The 14,735-nt window shown below is 49.1% G+C and overlaps 1 long non-coding RNA gene across 1 annotated transcript; it reads right to left on the reverse strand.

Moving 5' to 3' along the window:
- Positions 1-2,967: 2,967 nt before the first annotated feature.
- Positions 2,968-10,187, reverse strand: LOC149364687 (uncharacterized). The gene is made up of 2 exons (XR_016289211.1): positions 9,513-10,187; positions 2,968-3,423 (listed from the first exon to the last, which is right to left on the reverse strand). It is a non-coding gene; the product is annotated as an uncharacterized LOC149364687 (long non-coding RNA).
- Positions 10,188-14,735: the final 4,548 nt, after the last annotated feature.

Here is a 14,735-nt window from a genome sequence, read left to right on the forward strand (position 1 = left end):
AAACTCCAAACACGCCAACAGCTCGAGCGAATCTTCCACCAGTACCCTGGCACGCCAGACGAGCTCAAACAAGAGCTTATAAATACTTACATCCGCCCCGAACCAGCAACCAACCTCCCCTTCTATCAGGGCGCTGACAATCCCGGCCTAGACGCTCCAATCACTCTTGCGGAGGTCCGAGCAGAACTAAATTGCCTCAAGACGACTTCAGCGGCCGGTCCCGACCGCATTTCAAATAAAATGCTTAGGAACCTGGACGACGCATCCATTCATGCTCTTACCGACTATCTTCAAGAATGTTGGGCCAGCGGTACCATCCCTCAGGAGTGGAAATGCGCGAATCTAGTCATCCCCAAGCCGGGAAAACCACCAACCTTGCCCAACCTCCGCCCCATCTCTCTCACGTCCTGCGTTGGGAAGCTGATGGAACACGTTATCCACACCAGACTCTTGAGATACCTCGAGGACAACCATCTACTACCAGACACAATGTTCGGCTTCCGCTCTCATTTAGCGGCCACGGACATTATGCTTCTTCTCCATCATCAGGTGGTCATGAAACGTACACTAGACACGAAAGTCATCGTCGGCCTCGATGTTGCCAAGGCATTCGACAACGTCCTTCATGAAGCGATACTTCAACAACTTGAGGCTGTCAGTGTCGGACATCGCACGTATGCGTACGTCCGAGATTTCCTCTCCGACCGCACAGTACAACTAAACACCGGCACGGGGGATCCTTCCATCATCTCTTCAGGAAACCGTGGCACGCCCCAGGGCTCCGTGCTTTCGCCGATGCTTTTTAACGTTGCACTAATAGGCCTTCCCAAGCTACTCGCCGACATCCCTCACCTGCACCAGAGCATTTATGCTGACGACCTCACACTTTGGATCACGCACAGCAGTGACGGCCAGATAAGAGGAGACTCTCCAGACCGCAATCAAACGGATCGGAGATTACCTCTATCTTACCTCTATTACCTCGGAGATTACCTCTATTGGAATCTATTGTCCGGCTCGAGTTTAGTCACAGCACTAGCACCATTCCTCAGTATTATTCGCCTCCATTAGTCACTGTCATCCAATGACTTCACATGAAAACCGGGAAGAAAATGACAATGGCTCGACCGCTTGTTTTTCAGAACTCACGAAGGTTCACTGTTTAACGGAGTCAGAGGAGGATTAAAGCCCTGTAGTTTTCTTCCTATTTTATTCACGCCTGATGGAACTTAAAGCAGCCGCTGCGGTGACTCAGTGGTTTTGGTGCTCGGCTGCTGACCCGAAAGGGGCCGGTTCGTTCCCGGCCGCGGAGGTTGAATTTCGATGGAGGCGAAATTCTAGAGGCCTCTGTACTGTGCGATGTCAGTGCGCGTTAAAGAACCCCAGGAGGTCGAAATTTCTGGACCCTACACTACGGCGCCTTTCATAGCCTGAGTCACGCTGGGACGTCAAAACCCATAAACTAAACCAAACCAAACTTAAAGCGTTCAGTAAGGCCCCTCCAGTCTGCTACTGTTGCCTCTATCGACAAACGAGTTTTCATCATGTGATTCACGCATGTGGAAGTGCAACTACAGATTGCTATCGTTTATCGTATTAAAAGCACAATGAGGACAACTGCATGCAAATTTTGTTCTTAGCCAAAATAGACCCTGCGGTTCCCTCTGGCTATGTTTATGTCTGTCCGCCAGCCAGAGACGATCGCAGCTTAACCCGAGTTAATACCATCGCCAGACGTGCCAACGACTCAGCAAAGGAAAATCATGATCTAACCAGGCTAAACGCACGCTTCGCTCGCTTGTCTACTCGGTTCGACTACGTTAAGACCCTACCATATTTTCGCCCTCGACCCTACGTCACCGAACTCGAGCGCTCACCAAGCTTGTAGGTTGACTTTTTAGCATAGCATATGTAGGCCACGAATCTGTTGAAATACTACCAGCTACCAGAGGCTCTTCTGCCTGAGTGACTGTTAGCGGTGGAAGGACGCTAAAAGTATGCGCACGCAGCAGCAACGAAGCGTAAGCGTTCCAAAGCAGCGTGGCTAAGTGGTTAGCGCATCCACCTCGTACGCGGGATGCGCGAGGTTCGATCCCCAGTGCCGCCGGGAATCCACAGAGTTTCCATGGGTAAAAGCTTTACCCCGGCTTCTCTGCGTTGACACACCTGGAAAAGAAGTCTGACTACACATTGTGTAGCCTAAAAAAGTTTGTACCGTGCCGCTCTTTGGCCAAAGCAGCGTTTGCGCTATTGAAATTTCGCAACCGTGAGCGTCCAGGGAAATAAAATCACGCACAGTTGATCATACGATGACATGCCACAATATGAGTTAGCAGATAATTGGTTGTAAGTCTCGTTTCTACAAAGGCTGCCATCTCGTTGCGTCTCTGAACGTGATTTCGCAGTAGGCTTCTGGAGGCTGGAGGGCAGTGGAGGGCTGGGTGGGTGGAGCACCTCAAAGGTGGCGGCGGGCTGGCGGGAGATTCATTTTTACCGGTGGGCGATCAGAATTGCACTGACCAGGCATCGCTCCAGAGGAGGCATCTTCTGGGCGCACAGGGCAGTGGAGGTTTCAGAGTGGCATTTCGCCGACGCTGCAAACTGAGCAAAACAGCAACTGAGGAGGACTCTCAATGTCGAATGATGCCCAGCCTGTCTTGATAGCTTCAGAGCATTAAATCTCCACTCCATCTGCAACGCAGCACAGCGCAGACGGAATTCAGTGCGTTCACTATCGCAGAACAGTAACTAGCAGAGACTGCAACTTACCTCAGTGTGCCAGCAATTCACATGCAGCTCATTAATATGCACTTACGACGCAAAGAACGCTATGGGATGCGAGGATGACAATGCAGGCATGCCCCGTCCTGTGAGCGCCAAATTATCCTGCTTTGCTTGCCGCCACATGAGAGCCATCGCAAAGTCGCCGTACGAGGATCTTGAAAAAGCCACTCGAGGGAGTCTAAATACGCTTTACCATTATTATTTTATTTTCATCTCCGTCATACGAAATAAACAGCACATATGATGCCAGCGCTTTCATACAGCAGGCTGCATTAATTTTAACCGCCAGCAATGCCGTTTCACGATATCGTTAGAAAATTCGAAATAATTATTTGCAGCGAACAGTACGCGCCACCTGCCTGACAGATTTACAAGAAAAACAATATTTCGGTCTGCGTTTAGACCAACGCTGCGCTGCAGGCGGCCATCAGTCTGTCGACACAGTCCGTGAGCTTTTGCCACGGTGACTTCTCGGCGCTGCAGCCTAACGTCCAATGAGCGACCACCTCCGCGAAGAACCACTTGGTTGCATCGGGAGCAACTGATGGCGAGGCGCAGGTTCTACTCGTGGTGGTGTTCCAGAATCTGGAATGACAGCCCTGTAACGCTGCAGCCTCTTTCGGCGTTCCAGCACCGTATCTGCAAGTATCAAAAAAGGAAAAAGAATTGCTTTCTTTCACAACGTCTGCTGGTGGCACAGTCGATAGGCAGTGCGAGAAGCATGAGTAAAAAGCAGTGACTAGGCCTCAGAGAGGCTGTCAGATGCTCTGAAAAGTGACACTTCATACAGTGTTGCTAGCAGCAGAAAAGTTGGAAAATTGGTTTTTGGGAAACGAAATGCGCAGTACCTGTCTCACATATCTCGGTGTACACCTGAACCGCGCCGTAAGGGAAGGGATAAATGAGGGACTGAAAAAAAAAGATGCCCAGGCTTAGCTTGGTTAAGCCAAGAATGCATTGCATATTGCGCGGTCTTTTTGCGCGAGGTATTGCTTGGCGGCACTCGATTTTCTCAGCAGCTTTTCCTCCGTGACGTATGGATGGATGGATGGATAGGAACGCCCCCTTTGAAACGGGGCGGTGGCAACCGCCACCATGCTCAGCCGTCCTTTCTTTTAGAGCACAGCTCTTTGGCGTCCGTTCCTGGGTTTCGCGTCTTCGTCGGCCTCGTAACCAGCTCCGCCCCCAATGTCACGCTTTTCAATTGGTCGAAATGCTCGTGACGTCACAGTGCGCGAATTTCAAATGGGGCCAATTGTACTTTGGCTAGTAACCATGCAACCTATCAAAGGGATCGTATAGTGATGCTGCAACTAAGTTGGACTGAGTTTAGTTAATTGCTTAATTAATCAATTAGCCTAATTAATATAGAGGAGAATGAAGAGGTCAGAAGAAAAGAAAAGAAAGACGCGCGCCGCAGCGACAACAGCGTCCGCGGAAGGAGACGCTGCTGAAAAAAACAGATAAGTACGAAGCCGCGTTCCCTCCACCACCACGCACTTCCCCACTCAGTAAGACGTTGCTCGTTTCATATACGTTGTGTCGAACATCCTAGACAGTTCCAACAATTGACAGGTTAATGACAGAACACGATGGATAGAAATACAATAATATAAATATGAAATAGCCTAATTAACCTTTCTAGTTAGACCGCATAAATCAATAAAACCGAGAACGAAATTGGTCGAGTTGGGGAATCGAACCAGGGTCTCCGGAGTGCGATACGAGCACGCTAGCCACTCCGTAATGCCAGCTGAATGGTTTGGAATGAACAAAGGCGCGTCTAGCTAATACGGCGTCTTCGTTCACTCCCATCTTCCCCCTTTCCCTTACGGCGAGGTGCAGGTGTCCACCCAGATATGCGAGAGAGATACATTTCCTTTCCTCAAAAAATAAATTTACCGTCCAGCAAGGCGTACAGCCGAATTGGCGATGGCGTTCTGTGGACTCCCTGGCAGCGTTGCAAGACGCTGTCGCGTTCCACTCTTACAGGCGAAGCTTAACATGTTAACCACACATCAGTAACACACGCAGACAGCCAATGGACGCGTCATTCGCTGGCAGCACTTGATTCATCATTCACAACCACATTCTTAACGTACGCTCCCTTGCCGCACATGCCAAGGACGTACACCACGATCACATTCTGCGCCATTCCTCTGTACTTTGCTTTGCTGAAACCTGGATGGATCCCGAAGAGCCTCTCGAAATCATAGATTTCCTATACTGCTGTGGTGCTCGCAGAGACCACAACAGAGCGGCGGGAGTCGCTATCTACTTGCGCACAGGTCTCTCTGCAATATCAGTCGAAATGTTTGGCACGTCACATGAAGTTGGCGAACTGTGCGCCGCAAAGTTGCCCAACGGCTTGCTGGTAGTAGCTGCCTACTTCGCCCCTACCGCACTCACGAAAGACGTCGTGCACTTCCTGCAACTCGCATTAACCGTCCATCGATCCACACCGATGTTAGTAGTGGGGGACTTTAATGTTGACATATAGACAAACAGCAATTTCCTAACACTTATGCGGGAGAACATCCCGTTCCTCTCGCTCGTAACGCGTCCCACGGCTGTGACAACCTCGCGAGGCACTTGTATAGATCTCATCTTTGAGAATCAAGCATTGGTGTACCAAGTCGACCATATATGTCTATTTCTCCGACCACAAAGCTTCCTTCATGACTGTCAAGAACTGTTAGTGGAATCTTTGTTAAAGGAATACGTGTGAAAAATAAAAAAAAATTCTGTGATAGCGCATACATGTGTTGCTCGAATTCTTTGCCTCAATCTATCGAAAAGGTGAAACAGCTTATTTGCTGCGCTCAAATTTCGCATTACGAAGTAACGTAATCGTCGGTAATCCTTTTTCTTTTTCTGTTTCTTCTTTTTTGTTTTTTCTTTTCTTTTTTGTTTTTTCCTTTCTTTTTTCTTTCTTTAAAGTGGTTTGGTGACGTCACGCCACGTGGTTTGGTGGCTGCCCGGCCGCGGCCAAGGGCTGAACTGAGTGATTGCAATATGCTACGCATAAAAAGGAAGGAAGAGGTGCCGTAGTGGTGGGCTCCATAATTTCGACCACCTGGGGTTATTTAACGTGCACTGGCATCGCACGGCGCACACCGAAATTCAGCCGCCATGGCCTGGTGTAGATTAGATGGGCTTGGAAGGGAGTGCAGCCTTGTTCGAAGTTCCGACGGGCTCCTTGCGAGTCGCTGATTATGTATTAAGGCGAAAGCCTTTAGTGTCTCATCGTTGTAAGCAGCAGTTGTCGACAGAGAATGTCACGCTTTTCAGTTGGTCGAAATGGTCGTGACGTCAGAGTGCGCCAATTTCAAACGGGGCCAGTTGTACTTTGGCTAGTAACCATGCAACCAATTGAAGGGACCATATAGTGATGCTCCAAGTAAGTGGGACTGACCTTAGTTAATTGCTTAATTACCCAATTAGCCTAATTAACTTCTCTAGTCAGGCCATATAAATAAATAAAACCTAGTAAGAAATTGGTCGAGCTCGGGAATCGAACCCCGGTCTTCGGAGTGCGAGACGAGCATTCTATCCACTCCGCCATGCCAGCTCGATGGTTTGGAATGAACAAAGGCGCGTCTAGTGAATACGGTGTCTTCACTCACTCTCATCCTCCATTCCCTTCCGGCGAGGTTTAAGTGTCCACCGCCAAATGAGAGACAGATACATTTCCTTTCCTCAAAAACCAATTTACCGACGAGCGAGGCGTAGAACCGAATGGGCGATGGCGTTCTATGGACTCCTGGCAGCGTTGCAAGACGCTGTCGCGTTCCACTCTTAGAGGCGAAGCTTAACATCTTAACCAAACATCAGTGACCACACTTTAGGTCAAAAAAGTGCACCCCCCCCCCCCCCCCCCCCCCTGAATTTTGACGGGTGTCCACCGAGATATGTGAGACAGTTACTGCGTAATTTTCTTTCCTCAAATACAATTTTCATTTTCTTCATTACGGGCCATCTTCGTCTTTCTTCTTTCACTCCCACTTCCTCCGTTCCTCTACGGTGCGGTTCAGGTGTCCACCGAGATGACAGAGATTTACTGCGCCATTTCCTTTCCTCAAAAACCGTTCCGTTGAAACGGCAAGGCATCGCGCCGAACGGGTGGTGGCGTTCCGTGGACTCCCTGGCAGCGCTACAACACGCTGTCGCGTTCCACTCCTAAAGGCGAAGCTTAAGCTTAAGCCTAATTAGCAGTTAATTAGTATCCAGGCATTAATCAGTAATTAACCATTAATTAGTGATTTGTCATCACTTAGTAATTAGTACTCAATTACATGTGACGCCACCAGTGCCACAGAAGCACTGAAAGTGGTGCGCAAAACGCTTTCGCCTCTACGCACTTTAGACAGTCAAAGTGCCCCCTGAATTTTTTTGAATCGGAACGTGAGGCCGCGAGAGCAAACGCGACCTCTTCTGCTTGTTTGCAATGCGGGCTCTGAAGGTGAGGCCGTTAACTGTGTTGCTGTTGTGAACTACCGCGACTGTGTACCATCCCCCGTGGTGAGGGCTGGAGGCGTCCACATAGCATACACCTGTTTTGTTGCCATAATGTCGGGCTAGTGCTTCCGCTTGTGCCAGGCGCCGACCATTATGATCTTCGTGTGACATGCTGGGTGGAAGAGGTCGCAAATGGAGGGTGCGTCTCCACAGTTCTCGGATGTGAAGCCTGTCTTCCATGGGAGGGGTGAGTCGGACATGGAGCCGAGCAAGCAGGCGGCGACCCGACTCCGTTTCCGACGAGCGCGTGTACTGGTTTGTAAGGTGCGCCTCCCAGAGCTCCCGGAAAGTTGACCGCGACGGCTGTGTTTCGATCGAGCGAAAGACGCCGGTGTGGTTTGACTCTTTCCTATCGACGGGAGACAGTGAACGGCGTGAGTTAGAACCGTCGGTTAGTTTTACGCGACAGCTCGTTCGGTTGAAATGTGTCGGCGTCGTAATAGTAGATGGGCGCAGCACGCGTCTCAAAATTAAAAAAATCGTGTTATGCCATTCGTTTGCCGCCGAATGTTCCAGATGGTATCATACGATTCAGCGTTTCGTGCAGCATAAACTTACTGGTCATGTTAGTGCCTAGCTTGCAGCAGAAGTTCGAACCGGCGACCTATAATCGAAGGCTGCGGGTGTACACCGAGGTGTGAGACAATTAATGCGTCATTTCCTTTCCTCAAAAATGCATTGCGTTAAAACGTGTTTCCAACGAGCAAGGCAGCGCTGCTTCTCACCGAGCGGACGATGGCGTTCCGTGGACTCCCTGGCAGCGCTGCAACACGTTCTCTCGTTACATTCAAAGGCGAAGCTAAGCGTCCCACAATTTTTCAGGAACCGAACGCCTCAGCAAGTATCTTGCTTCACGCTGGACACCCAAAACTCGAAAGCGCTACGCTATAACGGGTTATGCGTCACGCTGGCCGCTGTACCCATTAAATTGCTTGTACGAAGGCAATAAATCTCTCGCTGTAAAAAAGGGAAAAACGAATAAGCTAAGATGTGTTTAACCTACAGCGTTTCGTGCGTGTTGTCGATGCGTTATACGGTTGCCCTGCTCATGTACTACTCCCAAATTAGTTTGGTTTTCGCTCAACTATCACAGCTTTCGCTGTAAAATTAAAGTTTTAAGGTGTGAGTTCCAACGACCCTAAGCGATACATGGGCTTAGAGGGACGCCGTAGTGCAGCGCTCCGTATCAATGTAGACCATATGGGGTTTTGAACGTGCGCAGAGAGCAACCATCTGGGGCTTGGTAACGTGCGCTTCGCCTCCACCTAAATTGAACCCGGGTTCCAGCTAAGTAGTCGAGTGCTGTAACCACTCAGCCACCGCAGTTGGTCAGCATGAACAGTTCGGCTTCAGAAAGAAAAGCTTGCGTCCCATACAATTCATTGATCCGAATAGACCCGTTCATTCTGTTCATTATCCGAAGCTGTATAACCTTCTGTAGCCTACACACAATTACCATTGCACGTTTGAAGTAACCTGCTTAGTTTGCCCCTGATTTAGTGTGTGAAGGCGAGATATTTCAACGGCTGACACCACATGATGAGGTTTAACGTCACGAAGCTACGCGTGGACTATGAAGACTATTTTGATTTTGGCCGACTGGGGTTCTTTAACGTGCTCTAACATCGAACAACCCACAGGCATCATTGCACTTCGGCTCGATCGAAGTGCTGCCGCCGCGCCTGGGGTTCAACCCGAGACGCGTTCAGCGTCCGAACCCCGTGATTCCTGAGCCACTACGCGAGTTCGGTCCCAGTCGCGGCGGTCGAATTTAGATGGAGGCGAAATTATGGGAGGTTTAACGTCCCAAAGTGACTCGGGCTAAGAGAAACGCCGTAGTGAAGGGCTCCGGAAATTTCGACCATCTGGGGTTCTTTAACAAGCACTGACATCGCACAGTACACGGGCCTCTAGAATTTCGCCTCCATCGAAATTCGGCCGCCGCGGCTGAGATAGAACTCGCGTCTTTCGGGTCAGCAGCCGAGCGCCATAACCACTGAGCCCCCGCGGCTGCTAGAGGCCCGCGTACTGTGAGTTAGTGCACGTTAAAGAACCCCAGGTGGTCGAAATTTCCGGAGCCCTTCACTACGGCGTCCCTCATAGTCACAGTCGCTTTGGGACGTTCAACCCCATAAACTGAACTAATCGTGAGCCACTGAGGTGGGAAATGTTGAGGCCTAGGCCACAAAATGCCAATGTTCTCCGCTTACGTGTCGAGCCACTTCGTCCTCGCTGGAGTAGACCTTGGTGGCGACATCTTGCTGGCGGAAGGCCCGGGCGTCCAACGCGCAGCACCTCGTGGTACGCTGAGCGTAGCAGCCCGTGCCGCAGTTGACGTGGCAGCAGGGGAGCATCATCATGTGCGAGAAAACGCGGCCGCAGTAGGCGCAGTACCGGCTCAGAGGCAGGGGCTCCAGGAAGCACGCCAATCGCCAGGCCACGTCATAGTAGAAGCCATGCAGTGTGCAAGCGGCGTCCGTACTCTTCGCCGCTGGAGTCAACTCGTCCTCCGAGTACGATGAAGAAGCTGGGATGCTTATGTTACCACCAGAGCACGCCGAACCAGATAAAGCTGTCGATATCACGAGCAGCTCACGAGACTCTCGACTTGTCAGCCTCGGAAGAACAGCATCTGCCTCTCGACGATGGGATGTTACAGAGGAAGCTCGGCTGGCGTACTGGGGTTGCCAGAGAAGCTGTGATTATGTTTCTAATTCTCGTGCCCACGATGGAACGCTGGCGCATGCTCATCACAGCGATCAAGCAGAGAAAGAAAAAAATTTGGAGGACGATTAAACATCGTCTTGAGTGTGGAACGCGACAGCGTCTTGCAGCGCTGCCAGGGTGTCCACGGAACGCCACCGGCCATTCGGCGCGACGCCGTGCCCGTTGGACAAATCGAAAAACTGGTGTTTTGAGGAAAGGAAATGACGCAGTAACAGTCTCACTTGTCTTAGTGGACACCCGAACCTCGCATAATACTTATGGGTCGCCAGTTCACCCGATTATAGGCCGCCGGTTTAAATCTGTGCCGCGATGCACAGATTAAATAAAAGGAGTAAAGTGAAGAAAAGGAAAATAAAAATAAAAAGAAGAAAATAAACAAAAATAAAACAAAATAAAAACAAGATGTTGAAATATAAATAAAAAACAATAAAATTAAGGAAAGGAGCAAAAATAAATAAAAAACAAAAAAAATGAAAAATGAAAAAGTGAATAAAAACAAACAGTGGCCAGGAAACGCTTTCGCCTTGCAGTACTTTAGAGAGCCAAAGTGCCCCCTGAATTTTTACGTGTCCACCGAAATATGTGAAGCATTTACTGCGTAACTTCCTTTCCTTCTTCTTCATCCTCTTTATAATGGCACATACCCACGTGGGGGGATTGGCCAAGATATAGTGGTATAGATAACGAAATTTTCATGTTGTTGTTGTTGTTGTCCTCTAGAAAATGGCGCATACCCACTGCGGGGGATTGGCCAAGACACAGGCGGCAACTGATAGGTGTACAAAATGTTAAACAAGAAAATAATGGTGGGGAAAAATAAAACAATCATGATAATAGCAATTAGGAAATAAATGAAAGGATCTCAGATGTGTAATTGAAATAGGCTAAAGAAATGCTGTGAGATCGGTGACTGAAATAGAGAACGGGGCTAAATATTCCACGTTTCAGAAAGCTTCCATTCCAGAGAAATATAATGATCATGAGAAAGAGCACAGCTTAAGACGGCAGCCGTTTAGTGTCTGTAAGGAAGTTTTGCATGGCGGAGAGCACATTCCAGTTGCTGTGCCCAAGGGAGGAAGCCCCAAGAGACAGAGCAACCCCAGCTGACAGACTTAGACCAAGCTGTCGTAACGGAAGCTCCAGCAGGCGGCTCCGTAAAGAGGAGAAACGGCGGCAGGTCAACAAGAAATGATCTATCGTTTCGGGTTCTCCGCAGAACGGGCACAATGGGGAGACCGCCAGACCAGATCTATAAAGGTAGAAGTTTAAAAGAGGCACGCGACAACGTAGACGCGTGAAGGAAACCTCAAGCTTGCGTGATCGCCATCCTTTACTGCACCACGGGTAAAGGAGATGCCGGAATTCGGGAGAGGAGGTCAGAGCTGATGCTGCGAATTCTTTCAAGAGCAGATAGATACCTGCGAAACCTGGCCGCGGTAATATATGCGCTGGGTGGAAGCACAGATACGACTGGGCCTTGAAGAGATGCCTTCGCCAGGGTATCAGCAACCTCACTCAAATGGATTCCTCTGTGCCCAGGCACCCAGACCAACCGTAATGAACACACGTGGGGTGGAACCAAGCATTTGAGTAACCGAAGTGCCTGAGATGTTGTAGGCGCGGTGAGAGAGGAACACAACGATAATGAATCTGTCATAATTATGACAGAAGACAAGGAGCTGTTTAATTTGCGCAACGCTAAGACTACTGCTAGAAATTCGGCCAAATAAATAGGGGTGTAATCGGGAAGGCGGAGTGAGAATGACCAGTCAAGGGAGATGGAGAAAATGCCAACACCGGCCTTTTCTTCACACTGTGAGGCGTCTGTCGCTATGAGCACATGAGATTTAAAGCACAGCAGGTAATCCTGCAATAAACCGCTGAGCAAATGAAAAGGCATTAACTTTGCATGTTTTGGAAAGATGTCATCGAAGACAATCTGAATAGATGAGTTGGCGCATACCGGACGGATGTCCGAAATGCGGACGTTTAAGGGGTCCAGGAGGGATTGCACCAAACATATCTGAGGGGTACGGAAACGAGACCAGGTTTCGTTGAAAAATAGCCTAGGCTGACGAAGGAAGATCAAATTGGAGGCATGGAGCGAAGAATCGCACATTCTTACGAACGTTTTCACCGTTAAGAGCCGAAATCTAGAAGTCAATGATGGAGTACGCGCTTCCAGGTACAAAACGGAATTCGCCACAAATTTTGGAAGGCCCAAACAAAGGCGCAACGCCTCCCGCTCCAAGAGAATCAAGGGGCGAAGTTTATACGCTGGCGCACCAGAGAATAAAACACAGCCGAACTCTAAGACTGGATGGACGTACATTCTATAAATCATAAGAAGTGAGTGCCTTCTCATGCCAGAACGAACACTGCTCAGCCTGCGCAGCATACCGACTGCTCGGACTCCTTTCACAGTGATCTGCTCGATATGGGCCCCCCAGGAAAGAGAAGGATCATAAATTACTCCGAGGTATTTGACACTTTGCACTTGAGGAATTACATGGTTCCGGTAAACAATAGAGATATTAACTGGACGAGAGAGCGCAAAAAACAATAAAGCACATTTATTGACATTAAGGGACAGATTAATGTCTCCTAACCATTGGTCTAGGACATTCAGGTAGGACTGTAAGGACTGGTACAAAGAGGAAATGTCGTTCTCTGAAGCAAAAAAGGCGATGTCATCAGCATACACATAAGTGGACACCTGAGGACTGCATGGAATACTGCTGAGTAAGATGTTAAAAAGTACAGGGGAGAGGACCGCCCCTTGGGGCACTCCTCTCGCTTGTCGAAATTTGCTTGATGAAACACCGTTCTGAAAGCAGTAAAATTCCCTGTCAGCAAGGAATTCAGCAACCCAAGCCACAAAGTATCTCGGAAGTCCTACTGCCCGCAGTCTTTGCAAGAGCGTCCTGTGCTCAACGCTGTCATAGGCTTTAGATACATCTAAAGTAACAAGCGCTGCGTATTGGTTTCGGCGCCGAGCTAACTGTATGCGGCTCTCCAGATCGGTATGGGCACACCATATAGAGCATCCTGGTCTGAAACCAATCTGGCAAGGGTTCAACAACCCAGTCTCTGAAATAACAGACATTATTCTACCATGCAACACCCTCTCAATTAAGTTAACGAGATTCGAAGTTAAAGAAATTGGCCTTATATTGGGATTACGACAAATGCAATTTTCATTTTTTCATTCCGCCCCTCTTTCTTTTTCTTCTTTCACTCCCACTTCCTCCCTTCCTGTACGGTGCGGTTCAGGTGTCCACCGAGATGACAGAGAATTACTGCGCCATTTCCTTTCCTCAAAAAGCGTGGCGTTCAAAGGGCAAGGCATCGCGCCGAACGGGTGGTGGCGTTCCGTGGACTCCCTGGCAGCGTTACAACACGCTGTCGTGTTCCACTCCTGAAGGCGAAGCTTAAGCGCCATTAATTAGCAGTTAATTGGTATTTTGTCACAAATCAGTATTTATTCAATAATTAGTATCTTTAATTACTTAGTATTTAGTCATTAATTATGTGTGACGTCGTCCAGTGTTGTCGTAATCAGAGCAACACAGGCAGTCAAAGTGGTGCGGAAAACGCTTTCGCCTCTACGCACTTTAGACAGTCAAAATGCCCCTGATTTTTTTTTATTTTTTTACGCGTAATATTTCTTCAAGAAACACTCCACTAACAGTTCTTGACTGTCGTGAAGGAAGCTTTGTACCCTCCGCGGTGGCGCAGTGGTTACAGCGCTCGGCTGCTGACCCGAAAGACGCGGGTTCGATCCCGGCCGCGGCAGCTGAATTTCGATGAAGGCGAAATTCTAGAGGCCCGTGTTCTGTGCGATGTCAGTGCACGTTAAAGAACCCCAGGTGGTCGAAATTGCCGGAGCCCTTCACTACGGCGTCCTTATAGCCTGAGTTGCTTCGGGACGTTAAACCCCAATAAACCAATAGACGAACCAATAAGCTTTGTGGTCGGAGAAATAGATGGATATACGATCGACATGATCCAATGCCTGGTTCTCAAAGAAGAAATCTGTCCAAGTATTTCGCGAGGTTGTCACAGCCGTGGGAGGGGTTACGAGTGAGAGGAACGGGATGTTCTCCCGCATAAGTGGTAAGTTGTTGCAACTGAAGGAAGGATAAAAAGGAAAACGCACGGTCCTGCCCACTGGCTCTAGCTGAGCCACAACCGCTCCGAGAGGAAAGATTGAAAAGAGTGGTAAGAAATTCCTGTTTGTCTTTATATCTACATTAAAGCTCCTACCCACCCTGCCACCCTGGCAGGTGGCAGTACCCGGGTCCGAACCCGACCGCGGCGGCCGCGTTTCGATGGAGGTGAAACACAAAAGGCGCCTGAGTGCTGGGCGATGCCAGTTTAAAGATCACCAGGCGGTCGAAATTATTCCGGAGCCCTTCAAAGTTACAAAACACACAGAAAGAATTTAGCACAAGAAAAAAAATGGCTGAGGCTTAGCTAAGGTTAAGCCTAGTCAGATGCGAAGCATATTGATGGCTAGGCTTGGTAATACATGGCTTTCCTTGGTTGAATACTTGGTCATTTTAATACAACCGCTAGAAGTGTAGCAAGGATTGCCGTGGCAGCTATATACGGTTTTGTTTATTGGGGTTTAACGTCCCGAAGCAACTCAGGCTATGAGGGACGCCGTAGTGAAGGGCTCCGGAAATTTCGACCACCTGGGGTTT

This window comes from Amblyomma mixtum, chromosome 2, assembly GCF_055824585.1.
Source record: "Amblyomma mixtum isolate Tamu chromosome 2, ASM5582458v1, whole genome shotgun sequence".
Lineage (NCBI taxonomy): Eukaryota > Metazoa > Arthropoda > Arachnida > Ixodida > Ixodidae > Amblyomma > Amblyomma mixtum.